Source organism: Cetorhinus maximus, chromosome 15, assembly GCF_964194155.1.
Source record: "Cetorhinus maximus chromosome 15, sCetMax3.hap1.1, whole genome shotgun sequence".
Taxonomy (NCBI): domain Eukaryota; kingdom Metazoa; phylum Chordata; class Chondrichthyes; order Lamniformes; family Cetorhinidae; genus Cetorhinus; species Cetorhinus maximus.
In genome coordinates this window covers 7,412,588-7,437,818 of record NC_135893.1, presented here as the reverse complement: position 1 = coordinate 7,437,818, position 25,231 = coordinate 7,412,588, and the positions used below count along the sequence as shown (strand labels likewise).

Sequence of the window (25,231 nt, the reverse complement as noted above, 5' to 3'; positions counted from 1 at the left end):
GGGAAGATGTGCCCTACAACCACACCGCCACTTCTCTCCCCCCACCCTCCCCCACCTTAAATCAGCTTCCCTCCCGGAAACATGATAGGGTCCCCCTTGTCCTCACTTATCACCCCACCAGCCTCCGCATTCAAAGGATCATCCTCCGCCATTTCCGCCAACTCCAGCATGATGCCACCACCAAACACATCTTCCCTTCACCCCCCCTGGCGGCATTCCGTAGGGATCGTTCCCTCCGGGACACCCTGGTCCACTCCTCCATCACCCCCTACCCCTCAACCCCCACCTACGGCACCTCCCCATGCAAACGCAAAAGATGCAACACCTGCCCCTTCACTTCCTCTCTCCTCACCGCCCAAGGGCCCAAACACTCCTTTCAAGTGAAGCAGCATTTCACTTGCATTTCTCCCAACTTAGTCTACTGCATTCGTTGCTCCCAATGCGGTCTCCTCTACATTGGAGAGACCAAACGCAAACTGGGCGACCGCTTTGCAGAACACCTGCGGTCTGTCCGCAAGAAAGACCCAAACCTCCCTGTCGCTTGCCATTTTAACACACCACCCTGCTCTCTTGCCCACATGTCTGTCCTTGGCTTGCTGCATTGTTCCAGTGAAGCCCAACGCAAACTGGAGGAACAGCACCTCATCTTCCGACTAGGCACTTTACAGCCTTCCGGACTGAATATTGAATTCAACAACTTTAGATCTTGAACTCACTCCTCCATCCCCACCCCCTTTCCGTTTCTTCCCCCTTCCTTTTGTTTTGTCCAATAATTTATATAGATTTTTCTTTTCCCACCTATTTCCATTATTTTTAAATCTATACCTTTTATGCCCTGTTAGTCTTTCCACCCCACCCCCACTAGAGCTGTACCTTGTGTGTCCTGCCATCCATTCTTAATTAGCACATTCGTTTAGATAATATCACCACCTTCAACACCTCTTTGATCCTTTTGTCTGTGACATCTTTTGAGTATCTGCTCCTATCACTGCTTGCTTGTCCCTACAACCACCCCCACCCCCAACAACTTCTCTCCCCCCACCACCCCCCCACCTTAAACCAGCTTATATTTCACCCCTCTCCTAATATTACTCAGTTCTGTTGAAGGGTCATGAGGACTCGAAACGTCAACTTTTTTCTTCTCCGCCGATGCTGCCAGACCTGCTGAGTTTTTCCAGGTAATTCTGTTTTTGTTTTGGAATTCCAGCATCCGCAGTTTTTTGTTTTTATCACCGATTCTGTGTTGCCCAGCTTGGAGGAAATCACAGCTGAGCCTCCATTCTCTTCTCACCTCAAATCAACACATGGGCCATAGGACAACAATCAGAGACAGGAACCCTGGCTTATCATTCTCTCCCCTAATCTGACTGTAGGAGCAGAGGCTGCTATCTCAGCACCACCTGAAAAGGTAATAGTGAAGTATTATATAACTACACCAGAAGGGGCCTTTAGCTCCTATCCTTGGAACCTGTATGAGACAACAGGAAGGAGATGTGGTGTGCTAAAGTGGTAGAACACAGAGTTGAGTATTCTGATGTCTATTAAGAGAAATTACAGAGAAGGGAACAGATATTTTGAACAGGCTTAGAAGAAATGTTGAAGGTGAGTCAATTGTGGACATCTTTATAAGATCTCAGAGCAGTAGTAGTGGGAATTAAAATGAGGAATCTAATCAGGGGCAGGTCCACTCTACCTGCTCTGTGTAAGTTTCACACTTAAATAAAATTCTTCCATTTTGAAATTCATAGGTGGGAACAAGACTGCAGGTATTCTACAAACATTTAAGTACTTCTTGCACAATTTATATTGGATTGGATTGGTTAATAGAACACAGAGGCCTTTCTTGACACTTTGTTCCTAACTAAAGCATTAATACCTGTGTACTTGTGTGATAGAGAGGTCTTGTGATATAGTGGGTAGCGCCCTGCCACTGAGCCAGAAGCTCCAGGTTGGAGCTAAGGAAGGTGTGTTCATAACGTGGCCAAACAGGTTCCTAATATCTGTTGTGTGTTAATTATCCCTGCTCCTTTGGACACCACAGTTGTAGTATCAGTTTATCATGAAGGATCGCCCTGCTTTGAGTGGAAGTTGCTGTAAGGATGGAGAGAACAAAGTAGGTGCTAATGAAGCTGTGGAATGTTGAAGAGGTTGGTATGGGCTTCCTCGATGGTCAATGGTTTCCAGTCAAAAACCCAGGCAGGTGGTAAGAGCGAGAGGGATTCCTGGTCAGCCCATGTGGGAGGTAAAAAGTTGGAGCCTCTACCGTCTCTATCCATAGCTCCAGACGACAGCATGCGTGTAAAAATGCACGGTGCTGCAGCAGCTTGGACTCCCTGAGTGAGCTGTATGTAACACACCACCACCACCACCAGTTGTGTAATAGCTTGTGCCAGTAGGTGGTAGTGTGTCCACATTAAAGTGACAGAGCTGCTAACTTGACCAGTAAAGTGTTTTCCATTCTCAGCCGGATCACTAAGTGTTGGTCAGAGCACATTCAATGTATACAGCAATCAGGAATGAAACCAGAGAGATATTTACACAATTACCGCTGCTTCTCTTTCAGAAATTGAGATCACTGATTCAGTATTTTTTACGTGAAGGTGCTTTTGTGACCTTTTCAACTGTGAAAATGCTGAGCTGATTTAAATATTACTGCACCAAAATAAATATAAAACATGTGGAGGAATGGTTTAAAACATGAATTATTTCTCATTACAAAAAAAAAAATCAAAATGTGAGGGACTCTTACACTTTGGCAGATACATAACATTACGTTGTTCAAAAGCAAAATGCTGCAGATACTGGCAATCCGATATGAAAAGAGAGAACTCTGGAAATACTCAGCAATTCAGGCAGCAACTTTGGAAAGAGAAAGGGAGTTCATATTTCAGGTCAATGACCTTTCATCAGAGGAGGATGGGGAGAAAAAGTGCACCATAGTCATGGTCAAAAAAAAGGTGGATTATTTTTCCGAAAGTGAGGAAAAAGTTCACAAATAAACTGGTACTGTAGAATTAGTGCAGGGTTTTTAATGTCACTGGTGAAGGGACAGTGCAGGCAAAGTGAAGGCAATTTGTGAGACTAGATGAGCCATTACACTTGACCCAGTACCTTCCAAACCTGCAACCTCTACCACCTGGAAGGACAAGGGCAGCAGACGCATGGGAACACTGCCACCTGCAAGTTCCCCTCCAAGCCACTCACCATCCTGATTTGGAAATATATCACCGTTCCTTCACTGTCGCTGGGTCAAAGCCCTCAAACTCCCTCCCTAACAGCACTGAGGATGGACATACACCATATGGACTGCAGCGGTTCAAGAAGGCAACTCACCACCACCTTCTCAAGGGCAATTGGGGATGGGAAATATAGAAAATATTTTTTTAAATCGATAGGTATCAATGGGCTTCCCCTAGCTGCCCCTGTCTAACACTATCTATGAACAATGCCAATGGTACTCTACCAATTCAAAGTAAAGATTTTGATGTATAAATGATGTTTAATATTTGTCATAAAAAAAGCTAATATCATCAGTCATTAACTATGATACAAACTGATGGTTTAACAGACATTGACAGTTGAAAGCCTTATTAAGTAGCACTTGAACAGCAGAAGATGGCCCAGAGATGTCACTGTTTTTTTCATTGCCGTATCCCTAACTATCCATTACTGTGTTGCTTTTATGAATCACTAAATAAAAAGCTCGGTTTGCACAATATTGTCGCTTGGAGTGTAACAATTCTTTAAATTGCAGCCTTCCTAACACAGGGGATAATTCATCATAGGCCCGATTTTAACTCTGTCTCAGTGAATGGGTTTTGAGTGATTAGAATCTTAACCTATAGAATTTACAACATAGAAGGAGCCCATTCAGATTATCTTGCCTGTGTCAATGCTAACTCGTCAGCTGTGAGCTGCCTGATCAAACCCCATCTCCCTGCTGTTTCTCTATACTTTTTCATACGCTTCTATTTTCAATTTTCCAGTTCTAGAATGCACTGTCTGAAAGGGTGGTGGAAGCAGACTCAATAATAACTTCCAACAAGGGAATTAGGTAAATACTTGAAAGGGAAAATTTGGTTAGCTCTTTCAGAGATCCGGCACAGGCAGGATGGGCTGAATGGCCTCCTTCTGTGCTGTATCATTTATGTTAAATGATGTTACAATGTCTGCCTCAATAGCCCCTTATGGTGTTCCATCCTATATCACTCTGATATTGCACAGTGGACCAAAGTTTCTAAGAGTCTCACTGATTAATGCCTTAATAAGGCATCGAACTCATCACGCATAGTGACACTACCCATAGACCTTGGCACTTTTTGCACTGGGTGAGAAAATGGATGCTTATCTAGAATAATGTTACAACGAGAAGACATATTATTAATCTTAAGCTTTTTAAGCCTGTGCCTCGGGAGGGGAAGGATTCTTCTGTGCATGATCTGCAGCAAAGCTCATAAACATGTTTATGATTTCAGTGTGAGTGGAAAATCTTCTCCTGGAAAACAGAATATTTGTGTAATAGTTCGTACCAGAGGGTGGCAGTGTGTCAGCATTAAAATTAAATAGTTGCTAACCAACTAGTAAAGTACTTCTCATTCCAAGCAGGATCATTGCCATCTCTTTTATTGGACAGAGCACATTAAATATATATAAAAACCAGGAAACAGCAAAGAGAAACATTTACACAATAATTGCTGTTCCTACTATTTTCTGAAATTGAGATTGCTGGTTCAATTGAATTAATGCGAACGTCCTTTTTTGACTTCGTCATCTGTGAAAATGCTGAGCTCCCCAGTTTTGTTTATTCTTCGATGGGATGTGGGCATCACTGGCAAGGCCAGCATGTGTTTGCCCACTGCAAATCGCCCTTGAACTGAGTTACTTGCTCAGTCATTTCAGAGGGCAGTTAAGGATGAACCACATTGCTGTGGGTCTGGAGTCACACATAAACCAGAACAAGTAAGGGTGGCAGATTTCCCTTTACCTAAAGGACATTAGTGAACCAGATAGGTTTTTATGACAATGCTTTCATAGTTACCACTCCTGAGACTAGCTTTCAATTCCAGATTTACTAATTGAGTTTAAATTCCACCAGCTGCCACAGTGGGATTTGAACCCATGTCTCCAGAGTATTAGCCCCTGGGCTATCTGGATTACTAGTCCAGTGACATTACCACTAGTCTACCATCTCCCTCCAAAGTTATTTATTTAAACATTATACCACCGGCATATAAATATGAAAATGCAGGGGGAGACAACCATTTTTTTAAAAAGTGATTTCCTTTCCAGAATAATAAAAATAGGAGGTTAATCATGCACTTGAGAAAACATACAACGATGTAGTGTTCAATCTAGTTCAAGCCCTGAGTAGTTAAATGCCCTTGAATTATTATTGAGCAATGAATGTGCGACATAGGAAAATAAACAAAGAAATCGAGGACATGATGATCCAGCAAGATTTAGCAAGGTTATTTTTTTTATTCATTCAGGAGATGTGGGCTTCACTGGCTGGGCCAGCATTTATTGCCCACCCTTAGTTGCCCTTGAGAAGGTGGTGGTGAGCCACCTTCTTGAACCACTGCAGTCCATGTGGTGTAGGTACACTCACAGTGCTGTTAGGGAGGGAGTTCTTATGAAGGAAGAGTAGAAATAGTTGGATGATAGTTTTAACATTTAATCATTATGGAGAAAGAAATAAGGACCGGTCATTTAATGTGCCTGAAGATGGCTTAGTATTAAATGTTAATAATTAAGGGTATAATCTATATGAATAATGTTTAAAGTTGAACAGTTACTGATTGGAACACACTTGCCAGCGGATGCTCTCCTTCCTGTGCTGTCCAGTAGTTGCTCAGTCCTATTAATTCTTAGTGAGTTTGATAGGCTGACTGTACCATGGGTGGATGGAGTATTTTTGTCATTGCAATTTATTGTAATACTCGTCCAGTGCCCATATGGTGGAATGGAAGAACACTGGCTTTTGTTGTGGAATTATGATCTGCTTAGCGAGAAAACCTGAACACCAATCTACCATGGTTTAAGTCCTCGAGGAGCATTGGATGTGCCTAATTATTGAAAACTTATCTCCTGTTCTATTGTGGCTAGTCCATTGTCTGCGTGTTAACACATTCTGCGGATTTAAAAAAGATTGTGCTCCATTCCGGTGGAACTGCAGGAATCTTCTTTGCAAACTCTTCATCAATGCCAGGTCCACCCACAACCCGGAGAAGTGAATAATACAATTGCCTTTCATTTGTATGTCAATGTTAAGAATGCAGCGATCCTGTGACCAGCTGTTTAATTTTCTTGAACTTCCTGCTTTCTCCATTTCGCTAAATTCTCCATCAGTTGACCTGAATTTGATTAGCTTCCTTTGTGACAAACAACATTTTACTATAAAAGAGTTTTAATGTGCACAATGGTTGAGTCTCCATTAACATGTAACTAGCATTTAAAAAATAATTATACACAGCATTATAACCAGGCCAATGATTTCATAAATCGAAATAAAAGGACAAGGAATACCTGGACCGTTTCCTTAGATCAGCAATTACAATGATTTGAATTCATGCAACATCCTGAGATTACAGCAGTGACTCACAATGCTTTAAAAGGAGAAAAATAACAAAGGGAAGGTGAACAGGGAAGAAGAACTGAAAGTGTAGCCGATGATGTAAATTTTGAGACACCTTAGAGAAGTAAGGTAGAAGAGGTTTGGAAGAGAACACCAAAGAGCAGGATGTAACTCAGCCCTCACTTCCCCCTGGGTTATCTATCGACATTATTCTGCTTTTAATTTTGAATGTTTCAGAACAGGTTACATGCAAATGACAGGGGTATCCATTTTTTGACTAATGTTAATTTACACTGAGGTATATTCAGTGTGAATATTCATTGATTGCTTACAGTTTCTCTGTTGACACTGACAGGCTTTACCTGCTGGTGTTGTCTCTTCCTCTCAAAAGCAGCAGCTAGGTGGAGTTGCCCTCCAGAGTTTGATCAAAGGAGATGTCACATCAGTACGTACCGTTGGCCACTGTTCTGCATTGTTTAACCTATTTGAAACAGGTGTTAACAGGGTTTTATCCTTGCCTCAATAGCTGAAACTAAATAACATGAAAGTCAGACTGGCACAGATTGAGACATTTTAAACAAAAACAGAATTACCTGGAAAAACTCAGCAAGTCTGGCAGCATCGGCGGAGAAGAAATCAGTCAACGTTTCGAGCCTCCATGGCCCTTCGGCAGAACTGAGACATTTTAGCTTGTTTTCTTGACCACAAGGGAACAGGGTTTCCATCTATTATAGGCAGTAAGTCTACAAAAGGGTCATTTACGCTTCTGCTCACCAGGCAGCTGAAGTGCAGTTGAGGCCATGAATCCCAAACCATGGAGCAGATCAACTAAGATCTGCTGGCAGGAGGCACCTCAGCTCTCCCCTTGGCTTCTCAGGAGGCCATTGAATGGATAACCAAACTACACATGCTATTATTAGTTTTTCCTGTAACCGTGCCAGGGTTGTAAATGTCAATTTTTGAAACATATCTGAATATAGAGCGTGTTGTTAAAGAACAATGGGGAAGATGCAGCATGTGATTTTGCCGTGTGCATGATTAATCTTCGATACGACTGAAGCAGAATTCCGATTTGGAACCTTTCATTCCAAATAGCTTGAGTCATAGCAAGTGCTTCATCCGTGCTGAATCACAGAAAGGTGCTTATATCAGAAAGTAATGTGCAGCCTATTGCCTAGTGGAAAGAGAAGTAAATGGACGGCAGTAAAGTGAAAACAACAGCTGACACCAATTGATCGTCGCTGTAATTTTCCTCTGCGTCACTCTTTTCTTTCTCTCTGATATTTTTCTCCCCACAGGTGTGGAAGGGACAGCCTATCATGATTGTTGTGTTGGGATGTGTTAATCTTTCTTGGGCCAGTGATGTAATACATCCAATAGATAATGGTTCCAGCTTTCCAAACTTCTGATGGACGGTCACAGATCTGAAACATTAACTCTTTTTCTTCCTCCAGAGAGCATGCCAGGTCTGCTGAATGGTTCCAGCATATTCTGTTTCTATTTTGCTTTTGTATTAAAGGTAGAGGTTAACTGGGTATATTACGGTAGAGGTTGGTAAGGTATATTCCTGGGTGTATTATGATAGAGGTTGACCAGGTGTATTATGGGAAAGAATGTGTTATTTAGTGTTTTCAGTAGGGAGTGAGGGGATGTATTACTTGGCGTTTTACAGTAAGGACTGAGGAAAGTTGTACTCGGTACATTATGGTAGCGGTTTGTTGGGTACTATACTTGGCATATTATGACAGGGATTGAGGGGATGTTATACTCAGTACATTACAGTAAGGATTGAGGGGGTGTTTTTCTATGAGTTTTGTTGGGTTTTATACTTGATGTAATACAGTAGGGATTGTGGTGTGTTATACTCAATGTATTATGGCAAAGTTTTGTTGGTGCTATACTCACTGTTTTACAGTAGGGATTGAGTGAGTGTTGTTATACAATAGAGGTTTTCTTGGGTATTGTACTTTTTATGGTGGAGATTGTGTGTTTTGCTCTTTGTTTTACGGTGGAGGCTTGTTGTTGCTATACTGTGTTTTGCGGTAGGATTGTTGGGGCTTTGTACTCTGTGTTTTAAGATAGAGGTTTGTTGGGTGCTAGGGATTGTGGGGTGTTGTACTTGTATTGCAGTAAAGGTGCTATAATTAGTGTTTTATGAAAGGGGTTGGGGGGGTGGGTGTTGTAAGGCTGTATTATGGTAGAGGTTTCTGAGGGTCCAAACTATTTTATGGTGGAGATTAAGCGGGTGTTGTACTCGATGTATTACGGTAGAGGTTTCTGAGGGCCCAAACTATTTTATGTTGGAGATTAAGGGGGTGTTGTACTCGATGTATTACGGTAGAGGTTTCTGAGGGCCCAAACTATTTTATGGTGGAGATTAAGGGGGTGTTGTACTCGATGTATTACGGTAGTGGTTTCTGAGGGTCCAAACTATTTTATGTTGGAGATTAAGGGGGTGTTGTACTCGATGTATTACGGTAGAGGTTTCTGAGGGCCCAAACTATTTTATGTTGGAGATTAAGGGGGTGTTGTACTCGATGTATTACGGTAGAGGTTTCTGAGGGCCCAACCTATTTTATGGTGGAGATTAAGGGGGTGTTGTACTCGATGTATTACGGTAGTGGTTTCTGAGGGTCCAAACTATTTTATGTTGGAGATTAAGGGGGTGTTGTACTCGATGTATTACGGTAGAGGTTTCTGAGGGCCCAAACTATTTTATGGTGGAGATTAAGGGGGTGTTGTACTCGATGTATTACGGTAGTGGTTTCTGAGGGTCCAAACTATTTTATGGTGGAGATTAAGGGGGTGTTGTACTCGATGTATTACGGTAGTGGTTTCTGAGGGTCCAAACTATTTTATGTTGGAGATTAAGGGGGTGTTGTATTCGATGTGTTGCGGCAGAGGTTTGCGAGGCGCTATACTCGGGCGCTTTACGGTAGAGGTATTACTCGGGCTGGGAGGCGCTGCCTAGCGGAGTTAGATGAAGGCGGATAAAAGCTGGAGAGGGGAAGCGGGGAGGGGGGGGGAAGAATAGTTTGCCGCCATAACTGTGAGTTGACATCGGGGCTTTGTTGCGGGAAGAAACACTTTGTTGTTGTTGTTTTTTTTGGGGGGAGGGGGGTGAAGAGTGAGGAGGGGAAACTTCAGGCACTTGGATTCTTTCTGGAGGTAACTATTTAAGCGAATGTATCTCTTCGGGCAGCAACATTGTAACCTTTCAGTAGCGGCGCCAGTCAAGTTAAGAGGATACAAAATGTTCAGCGACGGATGAATTTTTTTTCCCCCTTCCAGGAGCAATGACAGCTCTCTCACAAATACAGGTTTTAATAGTAATAAAGGCTTTGATCGTGTTGGAAGCTGTAGCAATGAGCTGGTCTTTATGTTTAATGCGCTGCAAAATCCTCTCGATTTTTGTTTTTAAAATTAAAAATGATCAAGTTTCTGTCCAACTTTCTAGTGAACTCGAGTGGGGTTTTTTTTTCCCCCTGGGGTTAACTGTTTTAACCTGAACGCCAGCCAGCCTGAGTTTTAAAGATAGATGAACTTGTGACCCGGAATATCGGAGCCGGGTTGTCGTCCTCCCTCCTTTATGGAGAAGCTGATAAAATGCGTCGAGGGTTTTTTTTGTGTGTGTGTGTGTGAGTGAGTGAGATCCATGGTGGTTTATTTTAGTCACCTAGCAACCACCCGCCCGCCCAGTGGGGAAGCACTTTGAGAAAGTCTCTCTCAGGTTCTTGTTTTCAGTGGGGGGTCTGATACCCACATGGGCTGAGAGCAGATTCAGTCCTGCAGAGAGGCTCATCCCTTCCCATTCTGCACCCTTTCAACCCTTGTTTAAAATGCATTCCCCCCCCACCCCCCACCCCTGCTTAAACATGTGTAGCAACAACTCGGTGTTGAAAGCATCGCCTTCACTGCTGTTCTAGTCAGTAGTTTTTGCAGCTGGTGTATCTTCTAAACATGTAAAGGTGCAGCTTTTAAGCCTTTTTACTGTGCGATTGTTCTGTATTTTTGGCAAATGTGCGACTACTTGGATCTCAAGTGCCTTCTAAAAATAGTCTATCTGCAGAGGACCAAAGGGAGAAGGAGGGAAAGAATGTTGGGAACTTCATATCCCTATTCGGTTCGTGAATGTTAAGGAGAACAGAAATATTTTAATTGCTCCCATTTAATCACCATTGGTCTTGACATGCTATCCAGGGTAAAATTGAATACTCTTGTGTAGATATCCAGTTTTTTTTTGGACTGCATCATTTATTTGCTAGTACATTTTAAATAAGAGAAGTAAAGGTAGTAACTGGGTGATGGTGATCTGTCAATGCCATCACTTCCAGGCACATTTGCCCTCCAGGGCAAAAGGGGTGTGGCAGAAAGTGCCGCTTGGCTTTCCTCAGTCGCTTTAGTCTGTCTTTAGGTGTGTGCATACAATACTGGTATTGACAGTACTTAATAATCTACTGTACCACTTCTGGGTGCCTCTTTATTGACAGCAGATTTGTCATGTTTGAGTCATTGGCACTGGCTTTCTTTGCACGTTGTTTAGAGAATTATGTTAAACCTATGGGCCACTTGTGTGGTATGCCCCTTGATGGGGTGCACAATAAAGAATCACTCGTTCTATTGGAACACAACTTGTTGCATTTCTTCTGGTGCTCCACAGATCACGATGCTATTTCTTTTAAGAGCACGTTTTACAGGAATGAAAATATCTAATTCTGGTAAGGCTGCCTCATTGGGTTGTGATTTTTCACTGTTCTTTGTTACAGCTGCAGTATGACGTAGTTGGATGCTAGATTTGCAGCAATTCTAAAATTGCAGTGTTAACTAGTGACAATGTTGTTCAAGCTGTTGGTACACTAGCCTTAAGGTTTATTTATTCTTTCATGGGATGTGGGGGTTGCTCTCAAGGTCAGTGTTTATTGTCCATCCCTAAATGTCCTTGAACTGAGTGGTTTGCTAGACCATTGCAGGGGGTAGTTAAGGGCTGTGGGTCTAGAGTTGCATGTAGTTCAGGCCAGATGGCAGATTTCCTTCCCTAGAGGACATTAGTGTACCAGATAGGTCTTTGCAACAATTGATGACAGTTGTCACGGTCACCAATTATGAGACTGGCTTTTTCTTCCAGACTTTAAATTTTGAATTTAAATTCCATTAGCTGCTGTGGTGGGATTTGAACCCATGTCCCCAGAGTATTAGGCCTCTGGATTACTAGTCCAGTGACATTACTACTACACATTTGCCTTCCCTGTACTGCTGCTTTTATGTTGGCACACCAAAAAACACCTTTTTATAATGGCACTGAAGGTGAGAATATAAATACACCCTCAACGCTTCAAGAGAGGGTTGCCTGTACCGCAGGCGTCTGAAGTGTGGAGGATTGCGTGTTGTAGGTTTTGGCCACAATGGCATTTCCAAGACCATGTGAATGAGTGCTAAGTCTCCTGTCCTAGAGACCAGGGTATGGAGGAATTGTGTTTTATCATTTAGTGGTGTCAGATCATTGAGGCCAAATTGGTTTTGGCTAGCTGTGTCTCCAGATGCAAGTCGTTTCTTTTGATAACCAATGTGCAGAATTGGTTGCACAATTGGACCTTGACAGTCTATGTACTGCAGTAGGAAACATCTGCCCTAATGGGTTTTCTTTGCAAGTCAGAAAGTCACTTGGCAGCTGCAACAGGTTGTTTGAAATGAATGTGTGGATTGATGAGTGAAATAGACAAGGGATTTGTATGGAGGAAATGGTGAACATCAGAATATTAACACTTCCCCCTTCTCCAGAGTGCAGGATCCCTTGCCTCACATGGTAAGGTATCTGTTAACTATCTTTGCATCAGGACTTGGATATATAACACGGATAACATTTCATGCAGAAATCACAGCTCCAGTTGTTTGCTCCATTTTAATTCTGGCAGAAAATCCAAATTCTATGCATGAATGAGGATTTACATTATCCACATACATCACATCTGGAGGGCTTATCAAAGGACACACCACACTGATCCAGAAGTCCCATTGCATAAGCATGCTGAAGCTGTATTAACCCCTTGTGGACTGATTGTGTTATATTAATTCCTTATTTTGCTTAAGTTGTGGCTCTTTAATCTGTATGTAACATATCTAGACTGTGTAGTTTTGGCCTATTTACATTCTGCTATCAGTGTGGTGTCTATGTTCCAATGAGATCACATGCAAGTAACTCATTGGGCTGGTTCAGTTTTATTTAAGTGTTTCGGGTTGAACTAATGGAAATCACCATGAAAGTATAATTTGGGCTAGTGTTGTTTGTCACATGCCCCAGGTGATTGGGAATTCAGAAATGCAATTTGCCACATCTGATTAGTAAATAAGAAATGAATAATAAATGCTGTTGTTAGGCATGTGATCTTAATGCTCATGCACAGAGTATGTGGACGTGCACTTAAACCTTTTATTGTCTGTTTGAATGATAACAAAGTAAGTTTTTATCATTGAGTGCTTTGTTTTACTTGGTTACTGAATGGTGGCTGTTGTATGGTAAATATACATTTACCTATGAGTATAAACCAGGTATTTTCTTAGAATTAGCACACACATGGCTAAAACTGTTCCATTTATATCCTGCCTTTCATGACATTGAGGCTTTCCAGTGCTTAAGTCAATTAAGAGCTTTGTGAAGTGTAGCCACTGCTAATGTCGGAAATGAAGTAGTGAATTTACGTGCAACAATCAGTAAGGTGACAATGACCAGAAGAATTAACTTTGGCCGTGATACTGGGAACAGCTCCACTGCTATTTTCAAAAAAAAAATTGCATTGTATTCTTTTATGCCCACTTGATGTGACACTAAACTGAAGTGCTTCCTGGAAGATGGCACCTTCTGACAGTGTAGCAGTCCCTCAGTGCTGCACTGGAGAGTCTTTGTAAATGTTGTGATCAAGTTTCATGAGACTTGAACCCATAACCTTTTGGCTCCAGGATGAGTGCTACCACTGAGCTGGCCCTGACACCTAAACAAGGTACAAGAGCAGCCTGGTGGGGGAGGCAAACTGACAGTTTATCTCTAACTAGATGAGTGAAAATCTCTAGTTGGCGCTAAAGATGAAACTGGAAACAAATCCAAAATGTTAGTCTCCTTTCTCTTCGTAGGTTGACTTGTTTATTTTTGTCATTTTCTGGTTTTATTTAAACTGATTTAGAAATAGACAAAAATGACAACTGGTACAGTTTTGAGTTTGGTATCTGGCTAAGTTACCACCAAGTGAAACAAAAGTGTCCCCTGTGCCATGCAGTATGCCATAGATACCCATTTGAGAAAGGAGGCGTCGATTAAATTGGGGGCTTGGGGAAACCAAAACTGACTTGAGGTTCATTGCCATGGCTTTTTTAAAACTCTGGCCATGCACTGTAAGTCCTAAAAGCCACTGGGGTTGTGTCTATCCTGCATGTCTGTATTCATTTAAAACTGCTGTAAGCTTTGATGTTTGGCCCAAATTAATGTTATACAGAACCGCTTCAAATAAAAGCAAGCCTGAGTATCACATTTATTTTCTGGAACCAGTTTGGGGACAGTACATGCAGATGGCCAAATTACTTGTGGCTAAGGATGGCCTGAATCCTTGGTCTGGTGTTTGAGCCACAGCTACCAGCCCGCTGCTTGGGCATTGACCGCTTGGTGTTACTGCCTTTGGTAGCACAGGGTTTTTGTGAGTAGGGTGAGGTCACCTCTCCCGGGTGGCTCTGTGACCACCTTCGTATTGACAGGGCTTGTTACTGAAGTTTGGGCTGCTGTTGGAAGTAAGGCAAATGCATTTCTGTGGCACATTCCAGCATCTGCTCCGTCTAGAGGCTAGATTCCAAAATATTATCCATGGCAATACAGAAGAAGCAAACTAAAATATCATGAAAACAAAAAAGCAATTTTCAAGCATAGTGGTCCCATCGCACATCTGAAGCTTTGGTGTTTTTTTAAATACTATTAATTGTATAAAAGTGTGGAAATCTTTTTTTTCTCTAGAATAATTTATGGGTGTCGCTAAATGGTAAGTTTCATACAAGATAGTGTCTAGCATACATCTTCACTACAGGGGACTTTGGGGTGTGATTGGAAGAAATTTTGTGCCGCAGGTTCCTATGATGGATGGTGTGCATGCTGAAAACTTTAATATTGCCAGTTTGTTTTCCTGAAGGACACAAGTTGAGGTGAAAGGAGAACAGAAGCAACCAGAATTCTGATCATCATGCTGTCAGTTTGTGCTGGGAGCTGGCAGCTTTTATAATTGAATTGCTGGATGTCAGTGTGAATTGTTCAATGTGGCACTATTATAAAGTTAGCTGTAGCTTCGTTCCATAACCCTAGAGTAACAAGCTTGCGAGGGTCAAATTGACATGGCATCCTTTAATGCCTGGCTGCGCTTGTTTAAAATATCACATTAAACTCTGTTTTGGTGCAAGTGAGCTATTGAATTTAACTTGGTTTTCTCTGGCTAAACTTGTATTTGTACACCTATAACTCAGAAGAATACAAATGGTGGTTGCAATCGTATTAGATCACCATACTGGTACAGGCAGCTCCAAGGAATGCTGTTTGTCGTGAAATGTGGTTTGTATTTGGATTCAGTAATGCTTTTCCAAAATACTAATGCAGGAGGAGAAAAGATTTAAGTTACGAGGGTGTAGTACTGTAAGGGTGTCTGTCCTTTTGTCTTGGCTTTATACGTAAAGCTATTGGCCAGTTACGTGAATGTAATTGATTCCACAGGCCTCCAGTATAATAGCTTATGGTATTACTCATGCAATTGACGCAAATCTCTTTGCTGTTCAAGTACAGCAGAAAGTATTTCTTGTGCCAAAAGGTATGTTATAATTATTTGTTGTATACAATTTTTTTTTAAACCAGACCTTGACTGCTTCTCATTCTGTGTATTTTTCTGCTGACTGGTTCTCAACGTTCTGAATAAATTTCAGCAGCCTCTTCAAACTGCGATCAATCTTGATTTTTGGATCTCAACTCCTAAAGCTGAGGCTGTCACGAAAATGTGTCTCAAGCTGGGCTTTTCTGAATTGACGAGGCTTCTAAATGGACTGGTCTGTCATGTTTCCACCCCATTGCCAATGGATCAATCCAACTGCACAGTATTTGTGTGGGTTTATTGAAATGACATTCAAATGATGGAGATGTTATCTGATTCATTGTAATGCTGGAGGCAAGGGTCATCAAGGTTTAAATTTAAAATGGCGGAGCATATGCCATTGACTGCAGACCAACCAAGTATCAACCATTGTACCAAAATCGCTCCCCACCCCCCCCAAAAAAAAAGTTTTCCCAGAAACCCCGAGGCCTGCCATTACAAATCACTGCCCCCACCAGAAACAGATCTCATGGTAGCCTTGGAAGTTCATTACAAATATTTCAATGACCCCGAGGTCTGAAAATCTGATGGGGTCACCTGGCATATATAAGTCTGGTGTCCAACACGCAGCTGTAATGGGTCCAAAGTACCTTTTTTTTCCTTTTTTGGCCAGTCATTGTAGGTTGGAGTTTCAAGTCCAGTTGAAACTCCTTGAACAGCAGCAATGGATTTTGTGTGTATGTAATCCAAAGCACTTGCAGAAACAAAGGCAGAAGCTAGGTTTAATGGGGGTGCTGGGGGGTAGTGGGTGGGAAAGAGTACTGGAAAGCAGGGCCAGGGCAAGGCAATTTGCAAGCTTTGCCATAGATGGAAGTGGGAAATAGAGGCCAGCATTGGAGTAACAGAGCTCAAAGCCAAGGAAGTCATAAAACTCAGATTGGATGAAGCTGTTGGGCAATTAATCTGTGCTTTGAGTCTGATCCAGGACTGCTGTCTGTGTGATTTGGAGAGCATGGTGGTTTGGGAGTTTGATTGAGCAGAGGTACTTTGGGAGTCAGGTATGTGGTGATGCCTAGCTTGCATCACTTCTGTGACGCATGACCTTTTCTGAGATTTGTTTGCATACCTCTGTGGGCCACAGTCTTGCAAGGTCTGACGTGCTTACTTTTTGTCATAGCTGTGTTATTGGTTCTTTAACCTTGGTTCTGAATTCATGTTGGCCTTAAGATAAGTCAGATACTTGCTTTGTATTGAAGCTGCTCTTCCTTCTGTGATCATTGATCATGTTTCAATGAATTTTTAGCCTAAACAATCCTATTTGGAGGAGGTGCAGATGCAAGCTAATGTTACTGGTGTAAAGTTGAGGACTGGAGGAAGGCAGCGAGTGGGGCACATGAAGCATACTTAACGAGTGGTGCTGGTGCTTGGAGGAGTTTTGCTGGATGTGATGTTTATTTTACTGTTGAGATTCATGGTGCTATGGGTGGTGTAATGCTTTTAGCCTCAAAGTGACATCCAATTTGCTATGGGCAATGCCATGGGAGATCTGTAGCTGCTTGTACAAAAGCTTGGATATTTCTCTTGATGCCTCTCTTCCAATGCTGATATTCTTGAAAGATGTTAAATTGATTCAGTATTTTAGATGATTTAATGTTGCCTTTGATATTCTGTTATTTAACCCTGTCTGGACTGCTAGATCCCAATTAAAGTATGCTAACTGCATCACTTGCAAACTGTTGCAAAATGTAATACTTTCTGAAACATTGGACAAAAATCAATGTGCTTCTGGCATGTGACTGTTTGCCTTGAGTGAGCAGTTGGAAGATTGTTTTGAGGTGTTGTCAATAGTAATGGACAACTGAATAAACGTTTTATAAAAAGAACAAAGCTTCTACTTTTGCTCACTACATTTTCAGTGCTTATTGATACCACTGTCGGAGTTGGAGGCAGGGCCCAAATTTAGTGCATAAAATCAGCCCCAGTCACTTAACAGTATGGGACCAGGTGTCATTTGAGGGAAACTTTCCATTTTGGCTGTGAATAGTTGTCTATATGCAACCCCATGTTGACTTGTGACTAAAATGGTCATGTGACCAGATGGGAGTGACATCAGCCTCCTGTTAGCTTGGCTGTAGTAAGGGGTTTGTTTTGGTAAAGACAATACAAACCTGTAGTTTGGTATGGAGCTGTGACATAGTGATGATTTTAAATAGGTTATGGACGCGGCTTCTACAGAAACCATATCCCCCTGATTTCGTACTTTCATCGAGAGATATGCAAGAATCAGGAATTTTTTTTACATTTTACTAAAATGATTGATTCTGGTTCTAGTCTGTGTTTTTAGGAAGGGTTTTGCAGCTTCTATGTTCTTCTACTGAGGAACCTGCTTTTTAAAAAAAAATTGAAAGTTTAGTCACCACAGAATTTCGTAAGCTGTGTTCTCTCCTAAGTGTAGCAGTTCTTTCAAGATGCCTGTTTTCATAAGCTGAAAAACTACTGAACAAATGCATTAGTGTTGTTGACTAATATGCAGTACCATGATGTGAAGTTATTAAATCCTGTCAATTTAAACTGGAAAGTCCCACAGCTAACAACAAAACTAGAATTCATGTTATTTCCCTAAATCTGTTGGATATGGTTCAGGAGCTGTTTTTAAGTGTGGCTGGACTGTGGGCATAACTCTTGACTGTCTTGAAGCAAATGTGCTTTTATGTCTGTCGGATAGATCAATGATCAGACGCTAGGCTTTTGTTAATTTAAGCTGGAATAACCACATCCTCCTAGAGTAGACAGTTAAAGCTGATAAGCATCTGCTGCCATATTGTTCTCTGAAAGAGTCTCTCTGCTTTTGATTCTTGTATATCAAGCCTTTTTTTTTTAACCAGTCATGGTTCAGGTAGGGACAGCTTGGCTTGAGGCAAAAAGAAAACCCATTCCTTGTCTAGGTTTGTCATTGGCCATTCGAACAAGGAGCAATATTTGATTTTTAAAAAATGTAATGATTCTCTAATAGTCTTGATAGTCTGAAATCTGTACCTTTTTGATGCCACTTTACATTAAGTGACTGCTGCTGCTACACTTGCTCATCAATTCGGTTTGAACCATTTACACTTAATAGCTTTAGAAAGATTTTGCGGTCTAGGCATCAAAAATCTAGTTCAACTGCCATCAAATTTGAAAATCTGCCCCAAAATTACTGAATAAAGCCTTTGAAACAAATGATCCCACAATATTATTTGCATCCCAACACGTTGATAATTTATGTGAAAGCTGCTTCTCTCCTTTTTTTCCCTCCCCCCTCCTGAATTGCTGGAATAACCATTCCAGAAAATATGGTGGTTTCCTTGGTTCTTCATTTTGGTGAGTGGTGACACGGAGATGCCCAATGATCCTGCTTTTCCGGCTTTTACGTGCTGGAACCTGCCAGCAGGTGCAGGAACCCTTTTTAAATTATAATGCTACTGTGGGTAATTGTTGTGCCCCTGGTTTGTCCAGCTGACTCTTACACAGCAACTGCACCGTTCATTGTGAGTCAGACGGGAAGAAATGGATATTTCTCCAATATTGGCTGATGCAATTTCCTCATCTGATTCTGCTTTTTTTGACAGCTTTTTAATGTACATTGTTAAACTCCAGCCATGTTCACATCCATTTTGATGAAGTAGGACTATAAACTGGCTACAGTGTTGTTGCAGTGTGTAATACAGGACCAATAAAACAGCTATTTAGCTATAATTCTAGTTGAGATGTGTTGCCTTTTACAAGCTGAGCAGTGAGCTCTGTATAGAAAGTGATGAAATTAAAACTGACAGGTTAATTTTTAGAGTGGATTTTATTGCTTGGTCACTGCCTTTCAGAACAAAGGCTCTTCAACCCTCCTGCATGCCTCGTTTACACAAGTAAGTTTAGATTGTATTATAGCACTTAGTATTTTTCTACCTGCCTATCTTGCACAAGACCCCCCCCCCCCGCCGTAACATTTGTTGTCTGGTAGTTGTGCAATATAATTTACATCACTTTCCATCAGAGTTGGAAATGGTCATCCGAGCTGAAGTGTTTTTCCTGCAAAAGAATAGGTTCAAGGACTTTTAGCCTTGTGTGAATGGTTGTGCAATGACTTAGTGGTTTGTTGAATCACAAGAATTAAGCTGATTGGCAATACTTTTGTGCAATCTGCTTGCTCGTCACTACTCATTGTTTGGCCAATTCAGTAAGGGTTGTTTTTAACTGCAATACAGTTAGATTAAACCACTTGATCTCCTTGCTCCTTTTTGAATGGTATGTTAACAGTTGTTATGCAGACCCATGTTTACATATGGGAATTGGTGTGTCTTAAAATAGATTTCATGACAGTGTGACCCCTTACACAAGAAATTGGGGTGGCTTGTCAAAGCTGAAGAATGTCGTGCTGTGAAATCTGAGATAATGATGACTTTTTCCTTTTTAACATATGGACCCTTTTTTATGTTGGTGTTTGGAAGCAAAAGCTTCCTGACGTTTGTTTGTTTCACAGCTTTTGGATTCTAACGTTTGAGTTCAACAATTTTTCAGATCATAGACCTGTGCCTCCGTCCTGTTTCTTTTTGCTTTTTTTTTTTAGCTTCTTCATTTTTCTTATTTCTTTTTTCCCTCACCTTTTGAATAGCTGCATGGCAGTCACACCTAACCTGGATATAACCATTACCACTCTTTCTTTCTTTCTTTCTTTCTTTCGAACCATGAAACCTTTTAATCTCTCCTGCCCTCCACCCTATCACAGGCCATCCTCCCCACTTCCACTTGCTGAAAACCCATCACATTTTTGCTTTTCAAAATTAATGGCTGCATTGGAAGTCCTGGGCAATATTGTCACCATGATGTCAGTTGGTGTGATGGCGAATGTGTGTAATGCTTTAATACTCTTCTCCAGAAGGTAGTTAAAAATGAATAGCATTTCATGTTTTCTCAAGGTTGGAGGCTGGGTGGCTGGGTCGGGGGGGGGTGAGAATGGGTGAAGAGAAGGATCCCAGATGATTAGCAGTTTGTGCAAGTTGGTTTCCTCTATAATTAAGTAGTCAATTTGTTAGTTTGTCATGGCAATCGGTGGGGAGGGAAGCACTCACCATGTTGCATTTTAACTGGAGCATTTTGTGCAACAGATGAACTGTCGGGTAGCAAATGGTCAGTAAAAAGGCAGGAAAATGGGATTAGAATAGTTAGGTACTTGTTTGGTGCAGGCTTGTTGGGCCAAAGGCCTTTTTCTGTGCTGTAGACCTCTGACTCTGCAACTCTACAACATTGTCTTATGTCCATTTGTGTGATAGCATAGCTCAATGATGCAAGACGGACATCCGTGCGAGATCTGAACTACATATTGCACTTTGGTTTGCTGTTGATGTACGTAATGCAGACTACCACCAGATGAGGCAGGACTCGTTACAAATCATTCAACTGCTTTATCCCACACTATAAAATATACACGACAACTTCTGCGCAGATTCAGTTTGATATCACAGATTTATAACACCCATTAAATAAACTGACCACTCTGCCACCCCAGTTCAGTTACTCATTTTAACATGGGCAGAAGAATACTTGCAGTTTGCCCTATAGCCCAGGGCAAAATGTCCGAGGGTAGTCTCCCTTAATGTCCTTCAACATTAAGTCCATCTCCCACACTATCGGTGGAGGCACTATGTGTCGGTGTATCTTGTCACCAAGTGGGGCAAATTCTGTGGCTAGCCTGGGGACCATTTCTCCATCTAAGTTTGCTGTTTAAATTACCTCGACTTCCAGCTTCAGTGCAAATGTCTGATTTTTTTTTTAAAGCTCTCGAGACTGGGACAAGATTTTAAACTGAACGATGGGAGGTCGAATGACAGCTGGTGTTTTAAGTACCACAGTGCTGAACTGACAGCAATGTGCTGGTTGAAATGAGAATGAACAGTGCATGTAGAATATAGTTGATGTAGCTGGTGAAGATTTTGTGATTTCTTTTTAAAGGTTTTGCAGTGGTTTTATGGCAGTAGATTTTCCTTCTTGGAAGTTTTGAGGTCGTGTGTGTGTGTGCGCCTGTGTGTCTGACTTGTCTTCTGCAGGAGTATATCCAAGATGTGTTTTTTAAACACATCACTATTCCCCTTCTTTCCACCACCCCCACACTCCATTTATTTCCTGTTTCTGGCCTGTCTCCATTTCCTATATTGGAAACGGAGACTGAGTGACAATTATTCCAGTCTTGTTTTTTTTCTCATGGGATGTGGGCTTTTCTGGCCAGGCCTGGCATTTATTGCCCATCTCTAATTGCCCTTGTTCAGAGAGCATTTAAGAGACGACCACATTTCTGTGGGTCTGGAGTCACATGTAGGCCAGACCAGGTAAAGACGGCAGATTTCCTTCCCTAAAGGACATTAGTGAACCAGATGGGTTTTTTGCTCCATGGTCGTCAATAGACTTTTAATTCCAGATTTTTATTGAATTTGAATTCCGCCATCCGTGGCAGGATTTGAACCTGGTCCCCAGAGCATTCCCCTGGGCCTCTATAGATAAAAACAAAAAACTGTGGATGCTGGAAATTCAAAACAAAAACAGAATTACCTGGAAAAACTCAGCAAGTCTGGCAGCATCGGCGGAGAAGAAAAGAGTTGACGTTTCGAGTCCTCATGACCCTTCAACAGAACTGTTCTGTTGAAGGGTCATGAGGACTCGAAACGTCAACTCTTTTCTTCTCCACCGATGCTGCCAGACCTGCTGAGTTTTTCCAGGTAATTCTGTTTCTGTTTCCCCTGGACCTCTAGGTTACTAGTCCAGCGACGATTGCAATTGTCTTGAGTTACTTGAATGAATGAGGTGCCTTGTAGGAGAAGCCTGTGGGAAAAGCTAGTTTGCCTAGCGCTTAAGATTATAATTAAAGGGGGTCATTTAGTTCTCTAGGTATTTGGTTCTGAATTATATATAACTTTTTTTTGGCTGCAATATAAATCTAACAACTCTTTTTAATAGCGTTGGGACTATGACCTCTAAGAAGTTGTCTAGTTTTGTATTTTTGTCACCTTCTGCTCTTGTGTTTTTCTTTCCCTGTAAGAAAGAGGGGCTTTATGGGATGTTCAAGTGGAGTACAGTGTACCCAACACTGCTGTCTCAGTTACAAGTTATTTTCAAGCAAAATATTGATGTAGAGGAGTATGAAAGTAACATGGGGCATCCACTTGCATTTATATTTAATTTTTTTCTTGTCATTGGAAATTAGTGATTTTTTTAGCCATTGTTGTCTACTTTATCTTTTTCACTAACTGGACCCACTCTGACTGGCTTTGCAGACAGGGTTTCTCTCCCAATCCTGAGTGTTATCATTCTTCCTGATCTTAAATCAGAATGTGTCAGTCAGACAGTCGCATGGGCAAATGTTCCATCTGACACTTCCTGTCGGTTTCTGGGTCACCCAGCTGGTGTCTGGTGTTACGGACTTGTTCTCTCTCTCTTTTTCTTTTTTTCTTTTTTTTTTTCTTTCTCTTCTTTCTCGCTCTGCAGGAAGTAACTGACTTTACAGCTTGTCATTTTTCTCCCAGGTGGGACATTTCTCAGCAAAAACTTGATTGGAGGGAGGTGGGGAAGGAATGTGAAGGATAAAATAACTTGTGTTTATAATACCTTCTATTGCAGGAAAAGCTTCCCAAGATGTGGGAATGAATGTTGAACCCAAGGAGATGCTGAGGAGTATAGGATAGGGCAATTGAAGGTGGTAAAAGCAAGCACAAAGATTTCAGTCAGGTGATGTCATGGAAGGAGACAGTCTGTGGTGGAGAGCATATGGGGTTGAAAACTCAGATGGATTGAATTTGAAGACTTTAAGTGGCTTTGTTTAGCTTGAGTCAGTGGTTGGAATGGAATTTGAGGCCTGGATTATGAAACTTTTGGTGGGGACAAAGATGACTTTAGTCTTGCTTATGTTTAAATAGAGGAGGTTGTGGCTCATCCAAGGATAGCAATCAGACAAATGAAAGCCTGGGAGCAGTGAACTGGTAGAACTGGCTGTCATTAACATATATTTGGAAGCTGACCCCATGTCTGTGAATGCAAGCAGTATTTGTGCTGCACAGGTATAATGTATTGACCTCATGGTTATGAGGAAGAAAGGATATGTGGATTAGGAGAACATTGGGAAGGGGCATATCAAGCAAACACCATTATGAGCCTATTGGGCTGGATGGCTTGTTCTGTGCCGTAAATATGTAATGGCATCAACATCTGGTGCTTACTGTTGATGGGAAATTTAACTGAACCACCTACATAAATACTGTGGCTGCAAGAGCAGGTCAGAGACTGGATATTCTGTGGTGAATGACTCTCCTCCTGACTTGAAGCCTGCAAGGCCCACTGCCTGCGAGGTGCAGGTCAGGAAAAGGACAGGAGTATGGCTGAATACTCATGTCCACTTCCCTGAATTTGTGCAACTCCAACAACACAACTCCACACCATCCAGGACATGGCAGCCTGCTTGACTGGCACCCCACCCACCACCTTAAGCATTCACTCCCTCCACCATTGGCACCACGTGGCTGCAATGTGCCATCTATGAGGTGCACTGCAGCAAGTCGCCAAGGCTTCCTTGTTAGGTGGTGATGCTATCAAAGGCAGCAGGTACATGGTAGCACCACCACCTCCTGAGTTGCACACTACACTGACATAGAAATATATCACTGTTCCTTTATTGTCGCTAGGTCAAAGCCCTGGAACTTCCTAACAACAGTTCAAATACTTTCACCACATGGACTGCAGCAGCTCAAAGTGATGGTGAGCCGCAATCTCTGGTGACCAGTGATGGACAATAAATGCTGGCCTTGCCAGCAACACCAATTCCATAAATGTTTGAGTAATAACTAAGGAGCAGCAGGTAACTGCAGCTGAAAAGGCAGGCCAAGAATAGATCACTGTGATGGAAAAAGCCCAAGAGGGTTAGAGTGTGGTGAGAAAAGTAGTATAGGGAAACAACAGAGGCAGTTAAATAGATAGTATATTCACAACCTTGGTGTTATGAGGGTTTCTGCCTCTACCACCCTTTCAGGCAGTGAGTTCCAGATTCCCACCACCCTCTGGGTGAAAAAGTTCTTCCTCACATCCCCTCTAAACCTCCTGCACCTTACCTTAAATCTATGCCCCCTGGTTATTGATCCCTCCACCAAGGGGAAAAGTTCCTTCCTGTCTGCCCTATCTATGCCCCTCATAATCTGTGATTAGCTCTTCATGTCCTGAAGTGGCCCAGCTAGTTTTTATGTACTACCTGCTACAAAAACAATTGGGGTTGGCTGTTAAATAAACCACGTGAGAGCAGTACAGTCAAGTACCAGAATCAACATGGACCTGGCTTGTGGGGTGTGACAATTGATCTGTGCTCATGGGCTTGAGAGAGAAAATCTGCGTTTTAAGAGTTTAAAATCTGCTTTGAGATTCCAGTTTTTTAAAAAAACATTTTGTGGGGGGTATGTTTAATTTCCTTTTAGACCGTTTAAACTTCCAGGTGTGTGAAGCACGACTGACCGAACGACCTGTATCACTGACACTCTTCTTCGTTCCCATCTACAATCCTTGCTTGCTATTCCCTGATTCCTGCGACCTCTGTGGACGCTTGTGACAGAGGATCCTGATTGTCTGTGATACCTGCTTCTGTCACCTTAGCTGCCAGTTCTTGCTGTCCAGGTTCCGGCATGAAGATTGGTGGCTTGAGGGAGATACTGGAGGCGAGTCCCTTTTTTAAAAAACAAAAATTTGTTCTTTTTCCCTCACTCCCATTCAAGGGGATGAAACCTTCCATTTTGGAAGTTGGGCTAAACTGATTGTACTATAGGGATGT

At 41.9% G+C, this 25,231-nt stretch overlaps 1 protein-coding gene across 1 annotated transcript in view; it reads left to right on the top strand.

Annotated features, from left to right (window-relative positions):
- The first annotated feature begins 9,586 nt into the window (after positions 1 to 9,586).
- spsb1 (splA/ryanodine receptor domain and SOCS box containing 1) overlaps positions 9,587 to 25,231 on the top strand; it is a 79,954-nt gene continuing 64,309 nt past the window's right edge. Inside the window, exon 1 of the mRNA XM_078557837.1 lies at positions 9,587 to 9,742. The gene's annotated coding sequence lies outside the window, so the exon portion shown is untranslated. The remainder of the gene's footprint in view (positions 9,743 to 25,231) is intronic.